We start from the raw sequence: 9,926 nt of genomic DNA, 5'->3' as shown, positions 1-9,926 counted from the left end.
GGCTAGGCAAGCCCACTGGGCACCTGTGCCACATCGGCCCAGTTTCTCTTTGCTTTGGTGGGTTAGCAAAGAAGATTTTTGTGATGCTAAAGCAGCTTCCTCCCTGCATGGGTGGTCAGCAGGGGCCACCGTGTTCTTTTGGGATGGATTTACTTCTCACAGAGATGCCAAAGGGGAGGGAAGTAGTTTGACCTAAAAAGCACAATCTAGATCCATCAGGAACTGAATGCAGACTCAGAACCAAGCCAGGACAAGCTGGGCCTGTTTTTATGAGAAGTACCTGCTTTTCAAGATGCAGCCATGTGGAAGATTCCCTTCTTCACTTTCATCCTGAAAAGAGAGATGGAACAGTTAATGGGGGAAGAGAAAGGCCATGAAAATCACAAGCTGTGTAAGAAGTTTCTTGGCAAATAACAGTTTAACACTACTAAGAAGTTAGGTTAAAATGGTTTCAAAGTCTAAAATTAGTTACATTTTAAACTAACAGCATATGCTTTTATTGTCTCTTATCTAAAATATAATCCCAGGAGGCTGTGAAAAGCATGCAAATTACAGAAAGCTAATTTGCTCCAACAGCGACACCTCCCATGTAGTTGGGAGGTCTATTAGACCTAGTGTACTCTCCATTATTTGCATATTAATAGCACCTGCTGAAATACTTTGGGATTTACATTCCCTGCCAGCAGAGGGACAAAACAAAACAAAACAAAAAAAATATATAAAATTCCTTTCATACAGCTTTGATGAACAATAAACTATTTAGACAGTGCTAAGAATGCCAAATTAGTGAGAGGCAACAGGGTAGTATTGCAGATGCCATCTGTGATTTTCAGAGAAACTGGACTGCAAATTTGCTTCCAAAAAAAACCACAAACCAAACAAAAACACCCCAAAATATAAACCACCAACTTTAATACCCCCCCCCCCCCAAAAAAAAAAAAAAAAAAAGCCCTCTCTGGAAAGTGCTGGGTAATTTGAAATCACTCACTTGGCTCAGGTCTGAAGAATGGAAAAGTTTAACTAAAGAAATCCAGACACTACAGTAAGAAAAAAAAGAAAAAAAAGAAAACAAAAAATCCCCACACATCCACAACCACCAAAAGCAGAACCCCCCAAAGTGGACCTTGATTAAAAATCTACAAAACCCCAGGCTTTGATATTAGCCAGGCCTGCAAGGCCTAGTCCCCTGCACATAAAACAAAAAATAAATTAAAACCAGCTACAGCCTGAGATTTACTTAACAAGCCAGCTTTCAATCTCTGCTTATGACCACTGCTTCCCCTTGTGGCCCCCTGACTATAAAAAAGCCCGCTGTATGTTCCTATAGCTCATCTTCCTCAGGGTAAGGGTGAAAGCGGCTTCTTTTCCACGGTAGCAAATGGAAAAAGCTCAGTTTTCAGCACAAAGCCAAGCCAGAGCGGCGGGCTGGATGTGTAACGTGTGCCTCTGCAGAGCGGATTCAGGGAGCCGAGCAGGCAGCTGGGGCATTCCCCGGTACCTCTCTTCCCAAAGAGCCAATTGGTATTCCTGAAGAGCATCTGCCACACGTTCATATTCCATCCAAGAGTTACAGTGGGCCTGTATTTCTCCCTGCTTTTTAAACCCACTGCTTTAACTCTGATTATGCACCCTTTTTCCAAGGGGCACTGACAGGCCCACGAGTTATTTACTGCTGCTGTGCTGACGTTCCGCAGCATCTTAAATACCCTCATGCTCCCAAACGAAGAAGGCAATTGACTTGAAGCTAAAATGACTAAATTGTTCTCCACCTACTAAAACAGCACTGAAAGAGCACTTCTGTAGGACGATGAAGCACAGGAAGGCAATGTTGTGAGCGAGCTGGCAGCATTCTGCAGGGACGCTGAACAGAGCAAGGGCAGCCACTGTCCCTGCGGCCACCGCCCCGTGTGGCGGTGCAGCCTGCAGCCCTGTCCCCTCGCGTTGTGTGGAGAAAAGAAGGGACTCTTTCTGGGCAGTACGTTACTACTGGCCTCTTCTTTCTCCACCTCAGACAGAGCTCAATATGTCTTTCAGCTCTGTGCAGCCAAATGAGACCTATGAAAAACTTGCTCAGTGTCAATTATAATTACCGAAGGAGGCAATCAAACATTACAGCAATGGGGACCCCTGAAATGCTTAAGACAGGCAACTCCCACCATGGCTGTCAACAAATGCTAATTCTCATTAATGTATATGTAGCTCTTAAATGGTGCAACGGTGTTAGCTATTAGTATTAGGTAGTAGCTAATTAGTAGTAAGTAGTAGAACTGGTTAAAGTTACAGGATGGGAAGCAGATGCAGATCGGAGGGCTCAGCGCTGAGCTTGTGATCACTGCTGGTGATAATTTTCAGGATATTTTTGCATACTCAAGAACCTCCGAATAGCAGGCGGGGAAGGGTTGCCAGAACGGCTCCTGGGAGGCACCAGTGGCTCAGGGCTCCGATGAGCAGAGCTATCCCTTTGTGCAACGTACCGGCTCGGCCCTGGTGAGGACTGAGTCAGTGCCCTGCACAAAGGGCTTGCACCCTGTGTCTTGCAGAAGAGGGGAGGATACGCCTCCTCTGACCTCTTCGTGCCCAGCGACCGGGTGCCTGCCCTGGGCTGGTCACGGGTGCAGCACCAGCAGGGATGGTGCGAGTGGGCACTACCCTTACTGTTACCGTTACCACGACCACTACCATTACTGGTACTGCTACCGCGACCGCTACCGTTACTGGTACTGGTACCACAACCACTACCATTACTGGTACCGTTACCATGACCTCTACCATTACTGGTACTGGTACTGCTACCATGACCACTACCACTGCTCCCTGCCAGGTGCACAGCCAAATGCTGCCCATGCTACCACGCAGCGCGGCCCCAGCCTTTTTGGGAAGCATTTCTCCTAACATGAAGAGCCATGTATTTGTAATGACAGCAGTAAAAAATAAAAATAAAAACCATCCTGAAAAGCATAAACCCAGGCCATTACCTATTATAACAAATTGAATTGGATGTTCCTTACCTGAAATTTCATGAGCAATTAGCAAACAGAATTATCCACAAATGCATGTGTGTCCCATTATCCTTGTAGCCATTTCAACAGCTACAAGGTTACAAGCCTGCAGTTTGCTATCTAGCAGCTCTAGCAGCCCCAAACCACAGCTTTTTCCTTTTTTTTTCATTTCTCTTTTAACATGAGGTTCATGGCAGCCAGTGTTTTACCACCTGAACACTGGGGGAGGAAAAAAAGCAAGGGGGAGAGGATCAATATATACAGTGTGTTTATATTCAGCATGTTTCAGAGTGGGGAGCTGTGATGTGTTTGCATTGTCTGTGAAAGTATCTGTAGTGGCAGTGCAGCTGGAGAAATAATGGAAGATCAGGGGACTGTCTTCGGTGACAAACTTTCATCTGGTAAGTTACAATTATATCGTAGGAAATGATACCTTAGACTGCAACTAATTTGTGAATCCCAGGAAGGGCAGATCACTGATTCTCCATCAGGGCTGCAGAACCTGATCTATAAAAATTTGGGCCTCAGCAGGAGGTGGTGTGTAAGTGTGATTTGCATTTCAATTCCTAGTCCACCACAACCTTTAAATCTTCCTCCAGCACTATCACAATGGAAATTTTTGTTCTCAGTGTGCTCAAAATACATATTAAAAAAGAACAAAAATCCTAGCACAATGGAAGTCAGTTGTTAATGGGAAAGAACGTGGCATTTATGCTCAAATTGTTTCACAAAACACCATTACATCAGAGTCTTTCATCATTTTATGGGGGATCAAATCCCCTGACACCATCTTCAGGGACTTCATGTGGTGCTCATCACTATCATTCCACTTCCACAAACACCACAGCCCTTTCAGTTTTTATCTGCCCAGAACCCAGAATATGTTACATTATTTAGTTTTTGTAAGAAGCTTTTCTGTATGAAGAATTCACAACAAATAAAAGCCATTTCCCTGAAAAAACGAGCTTGTGAGTGACGCTTAAGGGAATTTTGGGCAGGCCCCCAGTACAGGAGGTGAGAGCAGCTCTGCCATCCTTCTTGCTGACTGATGGCACAGGTCCAACTGGCCCTACAATAAGCAGCCAACAGGGCTGGCAATGATGGCATGGTGCTCACGCTTTTTCCCAAAAAACTTTATGGGTCAGAATATGAACCCCATATTCACGCAGAAGATGGGTTATTCATAGTAATAGCAAGGCTTCCCAGTGCTGCCACTGAATCAGGAAACAAGCATGCAGAGAGGTAAAAAATCTACTATAGATCCAGCAGCCAAGGAAATATTCCACGTCAAATGCTCTCAGCCTCTTAACCCAGTGTCAACAAAGACAAGTCTTCATGCCCTTCCTGTGTGTTTGTGAAGCCAACTGAGACAAAGTCTTTGAGAGGAAGCCAGTGCACAGAGCCGTCCATGGGCCACAGCCGATGATTATTAATGTTCTGGCAGAGCTCAGATGCCTCTCCTTGCTGCACATGGAGCCAGGCTTTGTCCTAAAAAGGCACACATGACCATGAATTCAAATTTACATTTATTTTGGCAATTTGATATCTGTTTTCCTATGTGTGGAATTTTATTGCCACTTACTCAGATATGGCTAAACTCAGCAAGCCTTTCCAGGGACATGTTCTCCAGCTGATTGAATTTCCAGGCTCCAAGCCTCACAGCCCAAGTGAAAGGCACGGGAGTTTGTCTACCATCAATAGCAGAACATCAAACATATTGCAAACACTCTCCCAAGTTCTTTTTGCTTTTGCAGTTGATACGAACTTTCTGTTGACTTCAGCAGATCCATGAAGGACATTTTTTTCTACCTACCTCTTGAAGGCACTTCCATTCCCTCTAATTTGCCACGTTGGCAGTGATTTGCTTTATTGCACAGAGATACATCCTGGCATTTGCAGGATTGCAGCACTTTCCCAGTGAACTTTTATGCAACCTGCTCCCCTATGACAAAGGGAAAGCAAATCTCCCCATGAAGGTTACGGCTCTTCTTGAAACGCACTCAGTGAACTGACTTGTTACGTATCCTCTTCCATTTTTGAGTGCCCACATTCAGAGCCATTTACACGGGGATGATTCTACAGCATGACAAGACATTGATTCTCCCCAAGGTTTCTGAGCTGGAGTATCCCAAACCATCACTGACTTCTAGGAACGTTTGCTTGCACTCCACTGAGTTGATTATCTGCCAGCTCCATTTCAGACTGGAAAAAGAAGCCTGGTCCTGAACGCCCCACTCAACAAACCAAACTAAACCAAACTAAACCCAACCCAACCCAAACCCCCCAGATAAAAACAAAACCATCATACAAATCAAGGGAAGTTTGTCCAATGCAGGATAAAGAATTTTTGTTAGGACACAGCCTTGTTAATAGCACGGAAAGCATTCAGGAGTATAGATCTTACCAACTGCTCTTCAGCTTAACATCTCTGGCATTCAAAACATACAACTTCTGTGTTTGTACTACATTTCCCTAACAGCTTACATCGAGGCCAAATAGACAGCATTCTGCAAAGGTCTTCTAAAATAAGCTTATTTAAAAGAGCAAGGTCAATGCCCAACATATGTCAGATTCTGTGAGTGGAAATCAAAGAGTTAGGAGCAAATGGAATATGTCAGAACTCAGTGGTTTTCTATGCCAGGCTCTTTTACCAAGTTCACATTTCTGCTGCCAAAAACAGTAACAATCCCATCATATGGACTTCAGCTTTGGAAAAGTGTCTAAAAAAAATCCACCCAGTGTTTGTGCATGGGCTAGTTAGCTCAATGAATAAAACCAATGCATAGATAAATGTTTAGCTGGACATGCTATCTATTTTCTATATAACTGTATTTTTCGTTTAATGGGACACATGCTGATTCCATGCTTCAGCCTTAGGCTCTATTAAAATCAGATTAAAAGCATTAGTAATGTAGTTAATTCCATCTATAATATGCACATTGTAAGAAATGAGAACATTAAAATAGAAAAGTATGTATAAATGGGATTTAAGAATTGTCTAAAAACATTCTGCTCCATTTTGATCTTTGTAAAAAAATGGCAATTTTTAAAATAAAAAACTTTTGCTCTGTTCTGATAAAGTAACACTGCCTAGTCTTTTTAACCGTATCTTGCAGCACAATATTTGTGATTTCAATTAAAATATGCTATTGTCACTTTAGCCTCCCTCTTTGGTATTTTAAATTGATCTTAATGGCTTTGCCTTCAGTGATTTGCGTCCCATAGTGAATCCCTGTCACTTACAGCACCTCCCACTATTGCCCTCCTGAATAATCACTACCAGATAATCACTTCTTCCCCTTTCTCCCAACATTATTGCTCACTTCCCCTCTGACTCTGCATGCTGGTACAGTCTGCAAACTATTTGCTCTTTAACATCTTTAACATATGGCTTGTTGCTCTGGCACACAACAGAGAGGGATTTAAAAGAAGGATAAAAGCTGCTTGAAAAAGGCCAAACTGATGGCTCTACAGGTAGGCTTGTGTCTCCCCATGGCCTGTTTTCCTGGCTGCAAACTGAGGGAAAAGGTGTGGATTGTGATGGAAATCCCTCTGGCTCTGTACTCACAGTCTGGGGCCTGGCAGGTGCTGACAGCGCAGGTCCACGTTCAGCTGGGGCTTGCTGCTTCCTAACGGAGCTCTGCCAGACGGAGACCGTCCGAGGCGGACCTGTGTAGGAACGCAAAATTTCCATGGGACACTTTCCCCCCAAAAATGCCATCAGCAGAACCCCCGGAGGCTCTGGCTGAAAGCTGTCCCCAGAGCTGCCCCTGTCCCCCTCTCCGGCCTCAGCAAACTGCCCTCACGTGCCCGGTACACACAGGAGGGTGCCCAGGAAACCATAAAGCTTTCTCCTTCTGAGAGGAGGATCCTTTCTCCTTTGCTTTTCATGGCTCTCATTATTAATTGAAGAATCATTTAGCTTGCATAATTGTCCTCTGCCATACATAATTCCAGCCTTTCTCTTTAAATTGCCTTATTAAACTAAATACACTTTTTGGTTTTTGTGACTTCATCTATCAAAGCTTCTAGATGGACAGTCAGTGTCACAAGAATTAAAAAAAAAAAAAAAAAAGCTAATAATATTAAGGGTGATCTTTTTATGTACATTTATGAGATCTACCACCAGGTGACTCCATTCTAAAATATCCATATTTTTGTAAAACAAAATGCTACTTCTTTCTTGCAACCTGAACGTCATCATAATCCTTCCCCCAGCCCCAAGATTCAGCACTCTGAAAAAATGCTATTAAATAAATAGTGCTCTTACTTAAGATATGAACATTTCTTTATTTTTTTGACTAGCACATGAAAATGTATTAAAGAGAGTCAGGGATCTCCAGAACAGCCTGATCTGTTCCTGCCTAATCAGACCTGATTAATTCAAATCAAACTGCAAACCTCAGTTTTATTTTGCTTTAAAAACTCAAGATCAACAACAAATCAGCAGTATGGAGATATCACAGAGGCAGTTAACACGGGAAGTCTACAGACACTGAGCCTCACGGAGTCAAATGGATATGATTAAACATTTGGAATCATTTATTAATATTTTATATATTCAAATATATACAGAGAAGATAGGACCGGTTAGTCGGATGTTCTTCACAGGGGACTTTATTATATTTATGCCTCAGAACAGGAGATCCAGCTCAGGTGTCAAAGTGTGTTTCTTCAAAATAGAAAAATTATTAACAAATAATAGGGTTATGTGGGAGGGTTTGTAAGTAACACCAAACTGCACTAAACCATGCAATGATGTACACAGATAATCAAAGTGTTTGTGAGATAGCGAGCACAGCAGAATAAATAAAACAGGATAAAATAAAATAAACCAGTCTCACAAATGCAAGATTGCAAATGCAAAATAGGTAGCCATGCAAGAAAGGTTTCAGAGATTTACTGAGCCGTTATTTCGGTGGAACACAGATTCATGTAGGCTCTCAGACCTGACCAATTTAATCCACATCAGGCCGGGGAGACATGGGGTCAGGAGGCTGAATGTGGATTTGGGCACTTGGCACAGCTGTTTTCCTTAGGTGCAATACCCTTGTCACTAGCGGTGGCATTTTGCATTTGCTCTATGGCGGCATATGTGCTTGCCACATTTGGGACCCATTATATCTCTTTACCCTCCAGCCACTTCCCTTCCCTTCTTGTTAGCTGCACGTCCGTATACTCCTCCATACTCTCCCTACATCGCAGTGCCAGCTCTTTGCCCCCTCTGCTTGCTCTGCTGACTACACGTACTGCCTGCGTGCTTTACAAGCTTCCCGTATTACAGCCATCTGTAGGCAGGGGTAGAATTTTTATATGTACTGCAGAACGTACCCATAGATATATGCGGGTATACACACAGATGTTCTGTAAGGAATCACAGCTATTCCATCACTGAAATACTTACCTATTTGGAAACAATTTTGCTACGAGGGAGCGCACACAGAGACAAAGAAAAGTTGAAGAATTGCCAAGGAAATCTCTCAAAGCATTGCATAAACCCAAACTTGAAGCGAAGGTGAAAAAAGGGAAGGGGACAGAATATATGTTCACATTTCAGCCTCTGCAATTAAAAACATAGTTACTGCAACAGCCCAGGCCAATTAGTATATGCTTTCAGATAAAACAGTGTCTGCACGTACAAAAGTGGGAGTTAAAGGTTTCTGCTTGTTTTCTGCACAGTTGCACAGACACGACCTGCTTTTGTTCACTGTTGGGTCACTGCAGATGACAATGACAGTTAAGAAGAGATTTGGTTGATGTCTCATTTTGGTGGGCCGTAGTGCCAGTCTCCTCTTGCCAAATTCACGGTGTTCCCTTCAGGGCACTGGGACATTGGTTCAAAGGAAGAAGTCTCCGATCTGGAGAGATGAGCTCGCCTCGACAAGTTCCCAGCTTAGCAGTGACTGAGCCCAGCAGAGGTGGGCACCCCCTGGAGGTGTGGGTGTGCGGCCAAAACAGGAGTGTAAGCCTCAGATAAAAAAGCCTTTGCACTCTTTTAAAAATGTACCAGCCTCTGATTCATATTTTCTTAGCTAAAACTATGTCCTGGATGACCAGTATTCCGCTAAAGCCAGATCTCCTCGTCCCCCTCCAACCCAGAGCATCCCGGGGTTTAGGAACCTTGCATGTGGGTGCACGGATGTGAGCCAGTCCGGTGCACAGGGTCCCTGGGAAATGCAGATCCATATTCAGCTTTTTCTTTCCACAGATACAAGCAAGTTTAGCATTGAAGTTTTCAGTTCATAATATAGCTCCAAACTAATGAAACAGGAAAAAAACCTGAAACTACTCAGCTTTGGTTTGCTTCTGTTTTCATTAATTTTCATTTATCTTCAAGTATTTTCTAAAATCTTGACCTAAGGAAGCCATCACAAAAACCCGTAAGGGAACAAGTTATTTTTATACGGCGGAGAGGACACTGAACTACCTGCCTGATGTAGCTGCTGTTTAGCGACACAGCCAAGCCTTAATCTGCATGTCCTATATCCCAGGCCTGCTGTTTTTAAATGCTACTCAAAGGCAGCAGTTGGGAAAAGGAGGTTACAGCCGTGGCCTGCGTGGGCTGTCATCTCGGGGAGCGCCGCTTCTCTCGGCAGCTGCTCGCAGCAGCGATATCTCTCACCTGACAATTGCCTCGCTCAGCAACAGGTCAGGCCAGCAAAATCCCTCGCCTGCTTTCAGACTCCCTAAGTATCAGCGAAGGAGCGTGAATTGCCTCTGGCTTTCTGTGCAGCCCCCACTGCATTAATGAACGGTGTTACATAAAAAATAGCCACTGAAAACAAAATGCTCTCATAAGTCCTGACGCTTTTGGACGTGGCCCTCTGTTCTCCCACCCTCCTTTAACACAGACAGGGAGAAGGCTTAGGAAGGAGGTCCAAAAATCAGGGAATATTTGGTCTTCTCTTTGAGGTGACCACTTGTGAA

The sequence above is a fragment of the Oxyura jamaicensis genome, chromosome 3, assembly GCF_011077185.1.
Source record: "Oxyura jamaicensis isolate SHBP4307 breed ruddy duck chromosome 3, BPBGC_Ojam_1.0, whole genome shotgun sequence".
NCBI classification, from domain to species: Eukaryota; Metazoa; Chordata; class Aves; order Anseriformes; family Anatidae; genus Oxyura; species Oxyura jamaicensis.
Note: the sequence above shows the minus strand (reverse complement) of the source record.